This window comes from Myotis brandtii, unplaced genomic scaffold (assembly GCF_000412655.1).
Source record: "Myotis brandtii unplaced genomic scaffold, ASM41265v1 scaffold165, whole genome shotgun sequence".
NCBI classification, from domain to species: Eukaryota; Metazoa; Chordata; class Mammalia; order Chiroptera; family Vespertilionidae; genus Myotis; species Myotis brandtii.
Genome location: NW_005356042.1, coordinates 5,324,119 through 5,343,538, shown reverse-complemented (window position 1 = coordinate 5,343,538; position 19,420 = coordinate 5,324,119). Strand labels below are relative to the sequence as shown.

Sequence of the window (19,420 nt, the reverse complement as noted above, 5' to 3'; positions counted from 1 at the left end):
ATTATTAACAGTGCTTTAAAAGAAAACATATGGCAGGAAGAACAATCAGGTGAGTCACTGACAAAGCAGGATGGAGGCTGGGGGGAGAGGTCAAGGTCACAGCTAGCCTGTGCTGACCTTGTTGGGAGGAAGGTAGGAGATAAGTACTTTGGCCAGTCTCTCCTTCCTCCCTACAATCTCATGCCAGGGCTCCCGTTGGCAAGGAAGGGGGATGTCGTGCAGAGCAGCCCTGGATGGGCAGAGGCAATGCCCAGTGCACCTGCCATTTTGAATGGTGAATCCAGCTTTAGGCTGGTTGCTTACTATGAGGGCTTCCACCCCCCGGGCAAGTAGAAGGTACTGGAGAACGGCCCTTGTCAGCGCCGGCACAGACCACTCATGAGCCCACGTGCTCTGAGGCAAGAGAGCTTTCTCCATTTCTGGAGTTGCGTCTCATGCCTACATTTTGGGTTGGATGCTATTTTTAAGTGCCTGGCACTGTGGATTTGTATACTTGAAGGGAGAAGAGGAGACTCAACACAGAGCCAAGCTGGGTGGGCAGGGGGTGGGGGAGCTGCGTTTGTGCTGCTGTAACAATGAGACCTCAGGCTGGTGGGCTGTCACACCCACAGCTGACATTAATCACATCCTGCCTCGCCTTCTCCAGCAGCTCTGACATTTGAGGCCGCGCCCTGCTTCTGGAAAGCTCCCACCCAGACTATAAAGTTGCTTCTCTGCCGTACTTCCCATGTTGAGTTCCTCCCCAGCCTTGGATCTCTCCTGCCTGGCTCTGGAGACTGGGCGGCAGGACACAGGTGCCCTTCGGAAGGTTGGCAGCTCTGTAGGGTGGGCCAGAAGGGGCAGGGTGTGGTGCCCAGCCCAGTCGCTCTTTCAGCTGGGGTTTGGGGGTTGAAAACAATGGAAATTGGCTTTTGCTGACCGTCTTGGAGCCGGAGGAGAGGGGCTACTGGAAAGAGATGAGTTGGTTTTCAGAATAGGAAAAAAAAAAAAAAGATGGGTAACAGATTACAGGACAGACGGGAGCATCACAGCCTTCTAGGATCTGGGAGGGAGGATTAACAAGCGGTGGAGGGTGGGGGCAGGGGTGAGGGGTTATGGAGTGGGTGCAGGGAAGGGTGGATGTGGCTGGGACTAATCTGCTCCCTTTTACACATTGAGCAACTGAAAGCCAGAGGGGGAGGGCACTTGCCCAGGGTCATGTGCTCATTGGAGCCACAGCCAGCCCGGATCTCAGACCTCTGACGTGGTGCAGTGGGCTGGGTCCAGGTCCTCAAAGAAATCCAAAGCCTCCAGGGTCCTCCGCAAGGGGAGGAGGCCCTTACAGGAGGATCATCTCAAGTGCTGCCCTTTCCCCTCCCAGATCCTGAACCCTCTGGCCACACATTGCTTACATAGAATTAGGTCAGCCTATGCCCCAGGCAGAAGAAGGGGGCTCAGGCAGGACCGGGGTGTGACTCATTTCTGTCTACCCAGCCAAGAGCCAAAGAGGCTGGCAAGCAGAGCCGTTGCACAGCCACTAACCAGCAGCCGAAACTGTGCTCAGAGCAGCAGGGCCTCCACTTACACCAACGGCACGGAAGAAGGTGGGATGCCAGGCTCTGCCTTTCCGACCACCAGCAAGCCCACCTCTTCAGAGCCTGCTCCCGTGACAAGTCCCTCCCCTCCTCGCTCTGGCCACACCAGGCAACTCTCCTGTCCCTCCCTCCTCACGCACTGCACTGGGAACACCCTTCCCTGTGTCCCGCCCAGCCCCACCAGCTTGGCAAGAAAGAATATGGGCTCTGCAGTCGGAAAGCCACGTGTCTGGCTTCACAACTTCCTGGTTGTGGACTTGAGCACGTTGCATAGCTGCTCTCCGTCTCTGTTTCCTCCTTTGTGACATGGAGAGAAGACCTCCCTTGAAGGGGTAAGGCGTGCGAACACCGACGTTTGGCACACAATAGAGACCAGCTATGATGGCTGGTATTCTCCCTCCAGGCCTGGCAGCTCCCTCCAGTACCCAGCCTGAGGAATGTTCCAGGCCCCAGGGTTGCTCTCTCTTGAGCTGCCTATCACCTTGATTGGCATAATTTTTATAGCGCTTCCAGATGCTACCCTGTATTGCACTCAGGGCACAAGTGAACATTTTGGCTGCTTAAAAGCAAGCTGAACAAAGCACCGACTGTCATCAGTTCTTGCCTCTAGAGAGGGTGACAAATTCACATTGAGGATTTTGGCCGAGGGATTCTGGTTAGCCAGGAGCAGAGGGAAACGTGTCATTTCAAAGCAACACCTAGTGCTTTGTGCTGCTAACCGCTGGAGTCCTGGCTCAGCCAAGCATCTGGGAGAGCTTGTGGTCTGTTGTTCAGGACTCTTTTTGCTGCAAATGACAGAAATTTAACTTGAATCTCCCAATTTAAAATAATATTTATTGGTTCACTAACTAAAAAGGAAAATCTGTAGGTGAGTCTAGCTTCAGGTACAACTGGACCCAGGGGCTCAAATGATGTCTCTCCTTCTCTTTGCTCTGTTCTCCTCATTGTATTGGCTTATTTTTTTAAATATTTTTATTGATTTTAGAGGGGAAAAGAGAGGGAGAGAGAGTTAGAAACATCAATGATGAGGAAGCATCATTGATCAGCAGCCTTCTGCACTCCCCACACTGGGGATCAAGCCTGAAATCTGGTATGTGCCCTGACTGGGAATCGAACCATGACCTCCTGGTTCATAGGCCAATGCTCAACCACTGAGCCACCCAACTGGGCTGTTGGCTTATTTGTATATCCTCCATCATCTGAATAAGAATGATGGTGGCTCTAGGCTTCTTTTGATCTTGAATGTTCTTTGTAATGGTCTCAACCAATAGAAATGGTGGAAGTGACATTATTTAACCTTCAAGTGTCTTGAAAGACACACAGCTTCTGCCTGGCTTGTTCTCTTTTGGGACACAAGTCCTTGGAAATAGTATATTGATTCTTAGGAAAGATGCAGATTGATTCAGCTTAGGCGATGTCTCATTTCTAAACCAATCTTTTTGGCCAGAAGGATGGAGAACTCTGGCTGGTTAGGCTGGATCGTGAGTCATGCTCTGGCCTGGTGAAGGTGGGAGCAAAGATAGGCAATCTGTCCAGGAACTAGAGCGTTTGCCAGAGCAGGTCCAGCGTTGGCTCAGTAAGGAAAAGGGGGATGTGTCTATTACACGAAGGAGGAACCATTCTAGGATAAAAAGGCAAGTCCACAGTTTATTTGTGAATTGCTCTGCTTGTCAAGAAAATGTTTTCTTTGTTAAGGTATAGGTTATGGGGAGTTGGGAAAAGGAAACCAGAAAAATGAGATTCATGATGTTTTTCCTATCATACCTGGGTATGATTTGGAGAAAGAAGAATGTCAAGATATGCAAGCAGAGAGAGGAGGCCAGGTCCCGGGGAGAGAAGAGGCTGGGCCCTTGGGAGAGAGGTCAGCCTTGGGGAGAGAGATGGCCAGGCCCCCGGGAGAGAGGACACCTGAGGGGTGGCTAAGCTGAGCTGAGAAAGAGGAAAAGAGGAAGATAAGACCAAGTTGAGAGGGAGAGGCAGGGCCCAGGTGGGGATGTCCTCAGGGAACCCCATATCTGGGAGCACACAGAGGCCAGGGCAGAGGTCTCTCTAGGCCCCACTTGGGTGCTGGTGGATGAGGCCGGGTTAGGGTGCTAAGAGTCAGGGATGGCTTCTAGAAGTGACAGCCTCCGAAGGCCACTGGAAGGGCTTTTCCTGTTTTACCTACACGTGGAGTTGTTTTCATTCTTGCAGCCTGTTGGTCAGCACTAGAATTATCTCCATTTTCCACCCAGGAAATAAGGCCCACAGGGAAGTGACTTGCCCAGGCTTTGTGTGGGCTTTGGAGTTAGGCCACAGGAGAAACTGGAGCCCCTCTGGGGCAGTTCCTTAAACTTTCCGGGGTCCGAGTGACTTCACTTATGGTGTGGAGATCCTGGGCTCCGCCGCACAGATTGGCGTCACGGTGGGAAGTACTAACTAGTGTGTTGAAAGTGCCTGACCCCATGCTGTGCAGGAGGTGCTCCAGGCCTGGGCGGGGTGGTATCCATGGGTGGTACATCCCTTGCTCTCCTGGAGCAGAGGTGGGGTGACCTCGGATTAATGTCCATGCTGCAGAGAGACGTGTGCGTGGAGTCCGTCCGGGTTTAGGGAAACTCTGCCGGCCTCCTCTCCCTAGACCAGTGATGGCGAACCTATGACACGCGTGTCAGAGGTGACACGTGAACTCATTTTTTTGGTTGATTTTTCTTTCTTAAATGGCATTTAAATATATAAAATAAATATCAAAAATATAAATCTTTGTTTTACTATGGTTGCAAATATCAATTTCTATATGTGACACGGCACCAGAGTTAAGTTAGGGTTTTTCAAAATGCTGACACGCCGAGCTCAAAAGGTTTGCCATCACTGGTCTAGACCTTTAACTTGGGGGTGGCAGTGGCAGTAGCAGTGGCAGTGGGAACCACACTCTCTTAGTCTCTCTCTCTCTGTGCCCCAGGTGCTCCCCTGGCAGGCTCGGGGTTTCCCTGAGAGCAGTGTGAGGAGGCCCCCCTGGCTCTGCCACCTCGCCCACTTCAGGGACACCGAGGGGAGCCCCAGCTTGGGGCTGAGCTTCTGTGGGGATGGAAGCTGCCTGAAAGAGCCTGTGCCGAGGCCAGCTCTGTGCTTCTCCTTGTGATGGATGTGTGGGGCTCAGAGCCGGGACGGGGAGCCCTCCTGATACCTGGGCTGGGGTTCTTCCATGTTGGCTAGACACTCCTTCCCTAGCTCTCCATTGGCCCATCCTGGCCTCATGCCTCACCTGTTGGGATGTATCTGGACTCCGCTGTCCCCAGAAGGTTGCCTGGCTGGTGGGCACCTAGGTAAGGGGTTCTTGTATCTGTGGGCTCAACATTGGGGTCTGTATTCTAAGAATTTCTGAATCTCTGGTGTCTACCAGCAGCCCTGTGTGCAGTTTTGGAACCTGAGTCTCAGGTGGCCCTTCGGTGACCCAGCATATCATATCTGCTGCAGTGCCCCACCCCTGCGCCTTTCTACTCGTTAGCAAAGCAGGACATCGGAGTGGAGTTCCAGGCTCTTCCCTCGCCTCCTGGCTCTCTCAAAGCTTCCTCCTGCATAGCCCTGATCGTGGCACTTCCTGTCCATTCCTTCCTCCAAGTAGCCGGGCTGCAGCGGCCCTGGCGACCTTGGCTGTGTCTCAGCCCCTTGCCTTCATCCTTTGCACCTTAGCGTGAGTGACCTGATTCTTACTTGCCCTGAAATCCTCCCTCCTCTGCCCCTGGCCCCACCCCACCCCTTTCCACCGCACTGAACCCCTGCATGGAGGTGGAAGGGAGAGAGCAAACCTCCCCCACCCCTTCCAGCTGGGTGGCCTGGGGCAGGACCTCACCAGCACAGCAGGCTGAGAAAGGGGGCAGAGAGGTGCAGGAAAGTCTGTTTCCACAGATCCCTGGGGGAGGGTCCCATGGAGAAGGAGTGTGTGCTTGGTGGGTTTTGACAGGTGTGTCCATCCTGGTAAACACCACCATAATCCAGGGGTAGAGCCTTCTGTCACCCCTGGAATTCCCTGTGGCCAGCCCTCCACCTGGCCTCGGCAACCACTGCCCTGCTTTCTCCTGTAGATTCCGTGCCTCCTTTGTAGAGTTTCACATAAATGAAATCATGCCACGAGCCCTGGTGTCTGACTCCTTTCCCCTGCCATAATGTTGGGTAGTTCATTCTCTGTCGTGCTGAGTGGTGCTATTCCATCGTGTAGGTGTACAGCCATTTCCGTACACACACCTGCTGTTGTGAACAAAGCTGCTCTGAGCATTCATGCACACAAGCCTTTGTGTGGATATGGGCTTTATTTCTCTTGGTCTAAAATGATAGGAAGGATGGATTTCAGTGTGTAGTTAACTTTATAAGAAAGTGCCGAACTATTTCCAAAATGGCTTCACGTTCGTTCACTTTACATTCCCATTTGTTCCATATTCTCTTTAAGTCGGTGCTGTCATCCTTTTAAAGTTCAGCCATTTCCATGGGTGTTAAGGGGTGACTCATTGTGGTTTTAATTTGCATTTCCCAATGATGAATAGTGTTGAGCATCTTTTCAAGTGCTTTACTGAGCATTTGTATATCTTCTTTTGTGAAGTGTCTGTTCAAATCTTTTGCCCTTAAAAATGGGCTGTTTGCCCTGGCCAGTGTGGCTCGGTTGTTTCAGCATCATCCTGTGCACAGACAGGTCACTGGTTCGATTCCCGGTCAGAACATATACTTAGGTTGTAAGCTTGATCCCCGTAGGGAGTGTGTGGGAGATGGGGATCCATGTTTCTCTCTTTGTTTTATGTTTCTCTCTCTCTCTCTCTCTCTCTCTCTCTCTCTCTCTCTCTCTCTCCTTTTCTCTCCCCCACCCTTCTCTCAAATCAATAAACACATATTTTATAAAAAAAGATATGTAGCCGAAACCGGTTTGGCTCAGTGGATAGAGCGTCGACCTGCGGACTGGGGGGTCCCGGGTTCGGTTCTGGTCAGGGGCGTGTGCCTTGGTTGCGGGCATATCCCCAGTGGGAGATGTGCGGGAGGCAGCTGATCGATGTTTCTCTCTCATCGATGTTTCTAACTCTCTATCTCTCTCCCTTCCTCCCTGTGGAGAATCAATAAAATATATTACAAAAAAAAAAAAAAAGATATGCAAGCAACTAATGCCTGAGTTACCCGAATTTGTGTGAGGAGCTAACATTTACCTAGGGCCGGCACTGTGCTTAGCATTGCATTGGGTATTTCATATGCATTCTCATTTAATGAGCTTGCAGCTCTTGGAGGGAGAGACTGAGCCCTCAAGGCACATAATGTTGTGTATTAATTAAGATTATATCTTGGCTGCAATAACAAAGTCCAAAACAACAGTGGCTTACACAAGAGAGAATTTTATTGTTTTCCTTCCCAATTGCTCAATATTAAGCAATGCAGGCCAACACGGCAACTCTAGGTGCTCTTATATTTCTCTTGTTGTTCTGCCAATTCCAATATGTGGTCTCCACCTTAAGATGGCTGTTCCAGTTTCTGCCAGAATGTCTACATTCCAGCCCGGACAAATAGGGAATAGGAAATGTTGGACATCCTTTCTACAAGGCCCACAATTTTCACTTATCTCTTCTGCTTACATTGCATTGGCCAGAACTTAGTCACATGACCACATCTAGCTGCAAGGGAGGCTGAGAAACACAGGGTTGTAATGTTAAAGAAAGAAGGAATGGCAGTATCCCCTAATGAGAGTCAGTGCGTACACTGATTAAGAAGAGCTCAGGCCCAATATAGAAGTATGGAACAGACTGACAAATTTCAGAGGGAAGGCAGGGATGCGAGGGGTGGAGAGATTAACTGGGGAATTTGGGGCATATATGCGTATCCCATGGACACAGACAATAATGTGGTGAAGGCCTGGGAGGGGCGAGTGGGAGGTGGAGGGGGTCAGTGGGAGAAAAAAACAACCAAAGGGGACATCTGTAATAATTTCAACAATAAAAATATTTTTTTAAAAAAAGGGTTCAAGCCCCAGAATCAAACTTTCATGGGGTTTAATCTTGGCCCTACCATTTAATAGCTGTGTGACCTTAGCCTCAATTTTCTTATCTATAGCACAGGGGTGATGATAATACCATATTTCATTGATTATAAGATTCACATGTTAACATCTCTAAAATTGAGCTGTGTTTACAAGTCCTGACAAGTTGAATTGACAGGTTTTTTTTTCATTCTTAATAGTACATAACATAATGGTGTATCTTATATCTTACAATGGTATCCAATATTCAATGGAATACAATTGTTTTGAAGATAAAATATGGAATATACATATTCTATTAATGGAATTATCAATAGAATGATTACATTCTATTCACCTGAATAGTTCTAGGATATCGGTAATAACTCAATAAATACCAGTCATTATTGCTACCACCAAGTGTCTCGAGAAGGAAGTAGTTCATTCAGCTGCGGCTAAGATAATACCTGAGACTCGGTGACTTTATAAACCCCCTACCTGTCAGCAGCAAGAGGCAGACAGGTGCTTCCTCCTTCCCCCACACCCCTCAGGTTTGTAAAATCAATTTGGCAATTGATGGCTGGCTGGAGGGGATGGGGATTAGGTGGGAAGGGAAGGGACCAGCTCACTTACTGTCTTAGTTGGCTTGGACTACTATAACAAATACCATGATGGGAGTGGCAGGTTGGGGGGGGGGGGGGGAGGGGCGCTTATAAACAGCAGGAATTTAGTTCTGGCAGTTGGAAGCCCAAAATCAGGGTGCAGCATGGTCAGATTCTGGTGGGAACCCACTTCTGGGTTGTGGACTCACCTGGCTGAGAGCAGAGTGAGGCAGAAAGCTCCCCCCTGACCCTCAGAAGGGCACTGATCTCATCAAGAGGGGCTCCACCTTATGTCCTCACCTAATTCTAATCACCTCCCAAGGCTCCACCTCCTGGTATCAGCAGGACAGGGTAGGGTTTCAAGATGTGAATTTGCAGGGGGAGGGGAGGGGGGAAACACAAGCATTCAGCTCCTAACATTTACCTTCTCAGTTTTCCATCCTAAGCCCTGTGTGAATGCCCTGTGGCTGCCATAACAAATGTCCACAAACTATGGAGTTTAAAACAATAGAAATCTATTCTCTCCCAGTCCCAGAGGCCAGGAGTCTGAAATCAAGGTGTTGGCAAGGACAGGCTCCCTCTAAGCAGGGGTGGGGGAACATCTGGCCCGAGGGCCGTATAAGGCCCAAGAAATCACTTGGTCTGGCCCTGCCAAGACATTAGGGGTGAGTTAATTAAATGTTTGACCAAATATAGCAGGCTAATTTTTAAGTTGATAATTTTGTATGGCAAAAATCTCTACCATCCTGAAACTTTTATTTTTATTATTATGTGGGGAAATAGTAAACAAATAAGATGATTTCAAAAAGCGGTATCAGGGAGATGAGAACACACACATACACACACACACACACACACACACACACACACACAAAGTAACATGACGGGAAGTAATGGAGACTTTGGATTCCCTTACAGGAGACCTGAAAGTCTCTGGACATCTAAATGATTAGTAAGATCCAGCCATGAAGTCTTCCAGAGGAAGGACTTTGCAAGCAGAGGGCACAGCAAATACAATGTCCTAAGATAAGAGCAAAGTTGGAGGGTCTGAGAAACAAGCAGGTCTTCAAAGCCCTTCAGAAATCCTGTTACTTTCTCCTATGTAATTGGGGAATTTTAGGTAAGAGCCAGTTAATATGACATGAGGTCTGAGAGGAAGACTGGGGCTAGATTACATGAACCATCACAAGGGCCTTGGATTTTATTCTAAACTCAATAAGAAGCCACTTGAAGACATTAAGCAGAAGGTGCCATGGGGATATGTCTGATTTGTTTTGTTTTGTTTTTCTAAGATTCTGAAAGTGGGTAAGGAATATAGTGCAAGGTAAAGGGCAAGAGTAAGCATAAGTAGACCAGGAGGATGTTACTACCTAGTTCAGATAAGACGTGATGGTAGCTAGGACCAAAATGGGAACTGGGAAATGTCTTGGATTTGGGACTCTCTTGGATACTTGCCAATGGATTGAATGTGGGGGAAAAGAGCATAGAAGAATTTAGGAGGACTCGTAGTCATATAGATTAGAGTCAAATAAGCTTACATTCAAATTAGGGTTCTGTCCTGAATTCTTTCTGAAATCCTGATCAAGCAATTTGTCTTCTCTAAGCTTCATTTTCTTCATCTGCAAATTGAAACAATACCCACTTTCAGATACTAAATGGATTTTGTCAAATGATGCTGAAATCATTAGCATAGTGCCAAGTACATAGTAAACATTCAATAAAGGTAGATATTAGTATCAATATTATGTTTACTTCATACTAAAAGCACTAATTAAATTGAGATTTTTGCTAGAATCATAACTGTCTCAAATTAGTTCCACTGTATCAATTCTGTTAAAAACAAACAATAACAACATTATTTTTTGCCAAAAATTCAACACCACCCATCAAATATCAAATTATCACTTAGTACTGTCCACATAAGAACATCCAAATCTGTAGAGAATTTTTATTATAAGTTTCTTTGAGCCAAAATTGGTGATAATTGCTAGGGATCAGGGTCACAAATGTTCCAGAGAATAAGTTTTTCAGCTTCTTCTATGATTTAAAATTAAGAAAGGACTATAAGGAAGACTATATGAAGGTGGGAGAAAGCAAGGCAGGGATTGGGCTGCAAGAGAGTGAGGTCCATGCTTTCAGGGTTGGGGAACTTTCAACCCTCAGGTCCTATAAGTCCCACGAAAACATTTGGTCTGGCCTTGCCAAGACATTAGGGGTGAGTTAATTAAATGTTTGACCAAATATAGCAGGCTAATTTTTAAGTTGATAATTTTGTATGGCCCACAAATGATGTTATAAATATCCAAATGTCCCTTGGCAGAAAGAAGGTTCCCCACCCCTGCTTTAACGGCTCTAGGGGAGGGTTCCTTTTGCCTCTTCCAGCTCCTGGTGGCTCTTGGCAGTCTTTGGTGGTCTTAGGTTTATAGACCCATCACTCTGCCTCTGTTGTCACCTGGCCTTCCCCTCTGTGTCTCCCGTGTCTTGTCCTCTGTTCATAAGCAGAGGGCCCACCCTAATCCCATGTGACCTCCTCATAGCCTCACTATACACCTGTAAAGACCCTGCTTCCTAGTAAGGTCACATTGAGGTTTTGGGTGGATGTGAATATTCATGGGTGTCAGGGGCGGGGGGCACTATTCAACTCAAAGCATCCTTTACTGCAGTCTATTTCCTGTCTGGCCTTGGTTGATTCTGCTCCTCACCTCCTCATTCTTGTTTGTTTTCATTCCGTGGCACATCTGCCAGTTCTGCACAGCATCCCTGACACCAACCTCTGTGCGTGTTCTATTCCACGCAGATGGGAAAGGCGGCACCCAAATGTTCTGCGGCTGCGTTAAAGTATGACAAACCAGAGGGGAGATGAGGGGACGATAAGCTGGGAGGAATAATTAATAGAAAGGAATGTCACATGGATGGACTCACTCAAGCACATCAAAATTTGTTACCAAAGACCCCTGGGATTCTACTTATTCGTGTTTCAGTTTTTTCCTTTAATAAAACATTCTAGTTAAGCACCGAACTTGTCAAGGCACAAAGATGGCATAAAAAAGATTTTGAGTTTGAGGTATTGGCTGTTATCCTTTTTGAGGTGAAAAGAAAGTAAACAAGCCCTGGCCGGTTTGGCTCAGTGGATAGAGCGTCGGCCTGCGGACTGAAAGGTCCCAGGTTCGATTCCGGTCAAGGGCATGTACCTTGGTTGCGGGCACATCCCCAGTGGGAGGTGTGCAGGAGGCAGCTGATCAATGTTTCTCTCTCATCGATGTTTCTAACTCTCTATCCCTCTCCCTCCCTCTCTGTAAAAAATCAATAAAATATATTTTAAAAAAAAAAGAAAGAAAGTAAACAAGTCAAGTGTGTTGTGAGTGAGTGTTACAAACAAGGTAGTTTTTCTTTTTTAACAGGCAAAATTTTTAATCTTTTTATTAGAAAATGGACAAAAGACATGGAGAGATTTTTTTCAAAGACAATATAGAGATTTCATCTACAGTGATACCTCACGAGGTAGTTTTCCCACCAGGGGACAGAAGGAAGCTTCTTAAGAGTCCATAGGGTCACTTACTTGAAATCAGCACAGGGGCCACTGCGGTGCAGCATTGCTTTGGGAATTATGTAAAAGGTGTTGTGCACTTGATTTTATTAGAATTATGGAAAAAGTTTTCTGAGGTCAGTTTTAATTATTTAAAAGCTGTCAGGGATTTGAAGAAATCATGTAGCTCAGTGGATCCATGGCCGTTAGCCCTAACAACTTCTTTTTTCTATTGAGAAATATTTTGTAATGCTTTTTTTTTCATATTCTGAAATGAAACTTAGACCAAACACATCCTACCTACACACCAATGGCAAAAAGCAAGCGTAATGCCCTAACTATAACATAAAAAATAAAAATCACTTACAGTAAAACAATATGGATTTCAAAATAAATGTTTGAGTCTGACCATAGAAGACGCCATGATGAAGTGGTCAGACGCTTGTACCCAGAGGGAGCATCATGGTGACACATGTGTGACACATGGAGGCTTGAATACCATGAAGGCACCACTGCTGGTGATGAGATTTTCCAAAATGGTGAACAATTCTTAATAAAGTTCCAAACAGAAGAAGTGATGCTCTCTCCTTGATCATGTGGGAGTTGTACTCCTAGAATATCTGATGTATAGTACAGCTGTGCAAAGACAGAAGGTGGAGCTAGAGTCTAGACCAGTGATGGCGAACCTATGACATGCGTGTCAGAGGTGACACGCGAACTCATTTTTTGGGTTGATTTTTCTTTGTTAAATGGCATTTAAATATATAAAATAAATATCAAAAATATAAGTCTTTGTTTTACTTTGGTTGCAAATATCAAAAAATTTCTATATGTGACACGGCACCAGAGTTAAGTTAGGGTTTTTCAAAAGGTTCGCCATCACTGGTCTAGACCCATAAATTATAGGAGGATTTCCATTTACATGAAGGTCTGGTGGGACATTGGAAAGTGGAAGGCTTTAGGGAATTCTTCATTTGGGAGACTGCTGCAGTCATTGAACCCCTGCAAACTTCCAGAATACCCTCTAAGAGGCAGCACCACCCCTGCCGAAGACTACTGATTTTTTAAGCAAAATGAGGCTGAGAGATGGGAAGTGCTTGCATCCCTACCCTGTGTCACACACCCACCATTGGGGTGGGGATGGGGGATGCAAGCACATCCAGGGGACCCTGTTACCTTAGTATAGGGCTTCTTTTTGGCAATAGAGACCCTGCCGGCACTCAGTCTTTCTTGCTGAGGGACAGTGGGGGTTGGAAAACAGAAGCTTCTAAGCTAAGTAACCTTGTGAGCTGCTGAGTCACCTGAACTCTGGAGTCCTGGGAGGAGGAAAGAGGACTCTGCCAATGATCTGGACCTCACTTTGACAGTGGAGTGTTCAGAACACATACTTTGCAGTCAGATGGGCCTGGGTCCAAGTCCTGGCTCTGCCGCCAACTGGCCGGGTGCTTTTGAGCCAACTGATTAATTGCTCTCTGAGTCTCAGTTTCCTCATCTGTAAACAGGGTTAATAATATTTCCCAATTATAGGGTGGTTGAGAATCATTAGTGAGAAAGATGCATATAACATGCTAACTTAGCACAGGTACCTACGAGACATGGAAAGTCTTGCTCAGTGATCATAAGTTTATAGAAAGCCACAGCCTGGGGGAGGGTGGGGCAAAGAAAACCCCTTTTCAATTAATCCTCCACATTTTTAATTTGTTTTACAATTCGTGGTTTTTAGGGTATTCACACAGTTGGGCAACCAACATTGCTATCAAATTCCAGAAAGTTTTCATCACCCCAGAAAGAAGCCCCATATCCATTAGTGGTCACTCCTCATTCCCTCCTCCCTTCAGCTCCTGGAACCACTTTCTGTTCCTGTTCATTTGCCCATTCTGGGCATTCCATGTAAATGGAAACACACAATGCCCTGTCTTTGTGACTACTTTCACTCAGCGTAGTTTTCTTAGTTTCATCCACATCGTAGCATGTGTCAGGACTTCATCCCCTTTTATGGCTGAATAATATTTTATTGTTTGAGATACAACATTTATCTATCCATTCATCAGCTGATGGATATTTGTTGTTCTCACATTTTGCTGTTATGAATAATACTCCACTTTCAGGGCACTAGCCCCGGGCACGTTGTGGGTGTTGATTGAGAACTAGCTGACTCTGTTCTGAATCTGCTCCTTTGTTTGGGTGAAAGGACATGAATAAGATGGGCCTGGGTTTGGATCTGATTCCATATCAGTCACTGTGTGCCTTAACCTCTCTGAATCTCAGTTTCCTCATCGGGGAAATGGATGATTAGGAGGAATCAAGACTGTGCTCATACGTGATTATCATACAGTATGTATTCAACATTTGTCTCAAGCCAACCTCTTTAATGCCTGATTATTACCCTCTGGCCAGAGTAGGGCATGCCCCTCTGCTCTGCTCAAATTTACAGAATCTAGCTGGGCTGTAGTGAGGGGCGCCCTGGAGCTGGCTGTGCACCTGAGGACCAGCTGTGCGCAGCTCTTCCCAACTCTGCATTCAGTGTGTCACATTGGCAGCTAGAAATCAACACAGTAGGAGCATTTGCACCCTGAAAATCAGCAAACCTTCCAATGAGGGCTTCCCCCACCCTGAGAGCCAGTTGTTAAACACTAACCAGCACACCACAGGTTCTAGTACTTTCTGTTAAGCTGGCCTGAGTAGCAACAGGACACAGACATCAGGAGAGGGTCTGATGAGACAAGGCCAGGGTTAAGCCCAAATGTGCTAGAGCAGAAGTGGTTTTCTGCCCACCAGCCTCTCCCACTCCTGGCTGCAGGGCCTGACACCCACTGTAGAGTCTAGAAGTTCCACGTCCTCACTGTGCCAGTCTCCCTCAATGCCCCACTGTTGGCAACAGGACCTGGAGGAAGTCTGCTGGAAATACAACAGCTATCATATAACCAAGTGGAGATAGACCTAAGAATCAGAGAAACATGCTGAGGATGGGGCATAGAAAGAGTTTGGGTCCTCAGTGGTATCATTATGCCCTGAACAAGCCCTGGAACTGCCTGCCTCTGGACTTCCCACTTGCATTAGTAAAACTACTTTGTTGTTTGAGCCATTTTTAGTTAACTGTTCTACTACTTGCAGCCCAAATCATTCTGATACAGATGCCAACACAAAAAGAGGGGTGGACACTGGGGTTCCAAAGAGATTAGAAGGTAAATTCTGAGAGATCAGCTTAACATTTAGAAGGCAAGAATATACTCTAAGGGTGGCCAGGGAAGTATTCTTCCAATTCAGAGAGTGGCAGGAAAATGGAAAGATTCCTAGAAAAAACATAATTGACAAAACTGACTCAAAAAAGAATAGAAAGTCTGAATAGTCCTATAACCAATTAAGAAATTAAACATAGTTTAAAATCTTCCTACAATGAGCATACCAGACCCAGATGATTTCTACCAAACATGTAAAAGTCTATCATTCTAGTCTTATATGAACTCTTCCAAGGAATACAAAAAGAAGAAATATTTCCAAACTTGTTTTATAAGGCCAGTATTATCATGATATCAAACCTGAAGAGAATAGTATAAGAATGGAAAATTATAGGTCAAAGTCACCCATGAAAATAGACACAAAAATTTTACACACAATAGTAGCAAACTCAATTTTTGATATATAAAAAAGAATAATGCTAAAATCAACTTTCTTTCGTAATAAAATTTCTTGGCAACTTGAGAACAAAATTAAACTTTCTTAATATGATAAAGTATATCTGTCAAAATGCTACAGTTAACGTCATTCTTAATGATGCACATTCAAAGCAGTCTTTAAAATCAGGAACAAGACAAGGTTAACTCTATCTTTGCTTCTGTTCATCATTTTACGGGGGGAGCTACCAGACTAGGGAAATAAGAAAAGTAATAAAAGTTGTAAGGTTTGGAAAGGAAGAAACAAAACTATCATTATTCTCAGATGATGTGACTACATTAAAACTTGCATCTACAGAAAAAAATTAGACATGGCAAAAAAATTTTTAACAAGGTCATGTCCATAATTAACAACTCAAATCAAAGAGCCAGGGGAGCCCTAACCGGTGTGGCTCAGTGGATAGAGCGTCTGCCTGCGGACTGAAGGGTCCCGGGTTCGATTCCGGTCAAGGGCATGTACCTTGGTTGCGGGCACATCCCCAGTAGGAGGTGTGCAGGAGGCAGCTGATTGATGTTTCTCTCTCATCGATGTTTCTAACTCTCTATCCCTCTCCCTTCCTCTCTGTAAAAAAATCAATAAAATATATATTTTTTAAAAAAAGAGCCAGGGAAATGAACAAAGCAGCAAGGATCATGACTTAGACAAGAGGCACAGAGTACTGTCAGCAAGAACAGAACCCAGCAGTTTTCAACCAATGTTCCCCATTTTTTAAAACGTGCAATACCTGTCTGTCTAGTCAGGGGGACTGACCTCTTTTCCCTTAGATTGTCAAATTAAAAAAAAATGACAACAGCCAACACAATGATAGCCATCCAGTGTGAATGAATCAAAATTATACCTATTTTTTTCTCAGATTAGCAAAAAATAGGATGTATTTTTTGGTGTGCCACAAAATTTTAGTAATTAGTTTACGTGTGCCATGAGATGAAAAAGGTTGAAAATTGCTGATAGAACTCATCACAGAGCCACTTGACCCTGGGGTTCTGCCCACGACCAGAATTGGTACAGGAATGTGGGTGGGTCTCAGGCCAGGCATAACTGCAGTTCCACCTGGTTGGAGAGGAGGCATGGAGGGTGGGGAACAAGGCTATTCCGGCAAATGCCTTATAAATTTATCGCTTCACTCTCTTTCCGTCCTGGCAATACTGTCTCTGGGTCTCTTTTAATCCAGCTACTATGCAACCAAATGATTGGTTAGATGCTTTCATGTTTGAAAGAAACAGACACACACACATCCAATGACCTTGCTCTGATGCTGGCAAGTCAGGAACTTCTGTACCTTTCTTTTTCCAGGTTTCTCTTGCCTGACTCCCTCTCACCTCCCCAGAAGAAAGGATATGATGGAATAGTGCCTGTCTTGTCTCCTGCACTCATCACCTCTTATTCTAATTATCCGCTGCTGCCTAACAAACTACCCCAAACCTAGTGGCTACAAGAAGAAAAAAAAATATTATGGCGACCAATCTGATTTGAGCAGGGGTTGGCAGGCCGCTCATCTCTGCTCTATGTGGATTCAGCTGGGGCAGCTCAAAGCCTGAGGGTGACTCGTGCTGTGAGCCGGGCTCAGCTGAAGTTTTTCTCACTCTCAGGTCTGGCGGACCTCAGTTCAGACACCCACATGTGACTTCTCCATGGTGGCTGGCTGCCAGGAGTGAACATCCTAACAGAACCAGATGGAAGATACATCACCTTTTATGATCTGTCCTCGGTTGTCACATAGAGTCACTTTGACCATTGTCACAAGCCCACTCCCACTCAAGGGAAGGAAATCTAGATCTCACTTCTTTTGGGAGCAGTGGTAAAGTCCCTCTGTAAGAGGAGCATGTGGGGTGGGAGATATTGTTGCAGCCACTTTGGGTAATCTGGTCCACTCTTTCTATCCCCGCTCCTAACCTCCCCATTTGCTTGATAGCAAACCAATCCCCTTCCCATAGGGGAAGCCCATGACCTGGGTTGGCCAACTGTAACCATCATCTGTCTAGCCACAGGGCTTGGGCCAGGGGTGAGCATTGGATCCAAACCAGCTCAACTGCAGCCAAGCCCTTCTCACCCTGTGGTCAGAAACCCCACAGCAGGGGGAAGCCGCACACGAAAGACACACAGCAGAGCTGCACAGACAACGCCATGCAGTTGCTGAACAACCCTGGACTCTTCAGACTTCTTATGTGAAATGAAACCCTTAGCTGGTAAGCCATGGGGGTAGGTTTTCTGTTACAGCTGAACACAATCCTAATTTATACTTGGAACAAATGGCCACTCTCACATTCACCCCAAATTCATCACTGACACAATCATAAAGCCCAGGAACCATCATGGTTGGTGATTCTTTATTTGAATAGCTATTCACAAAGGGACTCACTTTTGTTCATTTTTTCAAGCTGGTCCCTTCCAAGCATTGGGAGTAAAACCCTCAGTAAACTTATTTTGCATGAATGAGTGAAGGGACCAGGTTAGCAAAAGCCACGATGAGAATGGCTCCAGTGTTGGATAAATCTGAGTTCGAGTCCACTCCCTCCGCTCACCTACTGTGTGATCTTGGCCCATTAATTTCTCGGCCTCGGTTTCCTCATCTGTAAAATGGGGATTATATGACTACCTCAAAGGATTGTCATGAGGATTAACAGATTGAATGGAAGTTTACTGCTACTGTTGTTATTGAAACTGGTAGGAGGTGAGGACAGTAATGAGGGGAGAAGAGGTGGAGGATAACCTGTGAGGTGTCACCCCTCCCTCACTCCTGATAGGGTGGGACCTGGTTCTACCATCCTCGAGCTACTTCAGGCAGGGCAGTTTGGGCGGGTCAGCTGGCAGTACTTCCACTGTCACACCTAGGACCACTCACATCATCTTGTGGTTCATTGGGCATCTTGTAGTTAAAGATGGCCCTCCCACATACCTGGTGGGCAGTACTGGCTATTGGCACAACGTCCATGGCTATCCTCTGCTCCAAGTGGCTTCATTCTCCATAGACACATCGGGCATCTTCACACTGTTCTGAGAAGGTGAGAGTGGGACCGCAATGTCTCTTGAGACTGAGGTCACAAGTCACACATCATCACTTCCCCCGTGTTCTAGTGGCCAAAGCGCTCTGCAGATTTGCCAAGTCACATTGCAGAGGTGCAGGTACACCGGCAGCTTATTTCAGCACTAAATTGGGAATCACTTTCTCCCCAACCATATCATCCCCTTGACGATCCCCCCAAATCTTCAGGTTTTTTTCCCCCTCTGGATAGTTTCCTACTATTTTAACATATTACCACACACTTAGTTACTTAAAACAACATAAATGTATTATCTTAAAGCTCTGGAGGCCAGCAGTCCAAAATAGCCTGCAGGACTGTGTTTCTTCTGGAGGTTCTAGAGGTGAATTCATTCTCTTGCTTTTCCGGTTTCTAGAGACGCCACATTCCTTGGTTTGTGGCCCCTTCATCCACCTGTAAAGCCAGCAGGGTGGCATCTCTCCGCTCGGGCTGCCTGCCTCCCTCTTATCAGGACATTTAGGATTGCATCAGGGCGTGGCTGGGTGACGAAGGGTAATCCCCTCAATCCCAGCGCCCTTAACTGATCATGTCTGCAAAGTGTCTTTTGCCAAAGGCAGCAAATTACTTGGTAAGGTAAGTAGTCCCAGGTCCCAGGGACCAGGCCCTGGACATCCCGCGGGTGTTATTCCGTCTACCACAGACTCTCATACTTTCTTTTTAATCTGGTAGTTTCCAAACTTTTTTTGAACATATTCCAATATGAGCTTGTTTTTGTGTGTGTGTGTGTGTGTGTGTGTGTGTGTGTGTTTTAAACTGCCCCAGTATATGTAATTAAAGCCTGGGCTCCAGACCAAATTACCAGCCCCCACCTCCTGGCTGCACTGCCATGGCCAGACTTCTTAGCCTCTCCACACCTTCGTTTCCTCACCTGCAGGATGTGGGTGTTCGTTTCCTGTGGCTGCCATAACAAACTGGCACCGCCTGGGTGGTTTAAACAACAGGCATTGATTGTCTCAGTTCTGGAGGCTGTAAATCCAAGATCAAGTTCCTGGCTGATGGGTGTCTGGGGAAAGCCCTCTTTCTGGCTTGTAGTTTAT

The 19,420-nt window shown here is 46.3% G+C and overlaps 1 long non-coding RNA gene across 1 annotated transcript in view; it reads left to right on the top strand.

The window, feature by feature from the left end:
* Nucleotides 1-17,641, top strand: part of LOC102245979 — a 30,422-nt gene extending 12,781 nt beyond the window's left edge. The window contains exon 3 of the long non-coding RNA XR_313367.2: nucleotides 16,636-17,641. This is a non-coding gene — a long non-coding RNA (uncharacterized LOC102245979). The remainder of the gene's footprint in view (nucleotides 1-16,635) is intronic.
* Nucleotides 17,642-19,420: the final 1,779 nt, after the last annotated feature.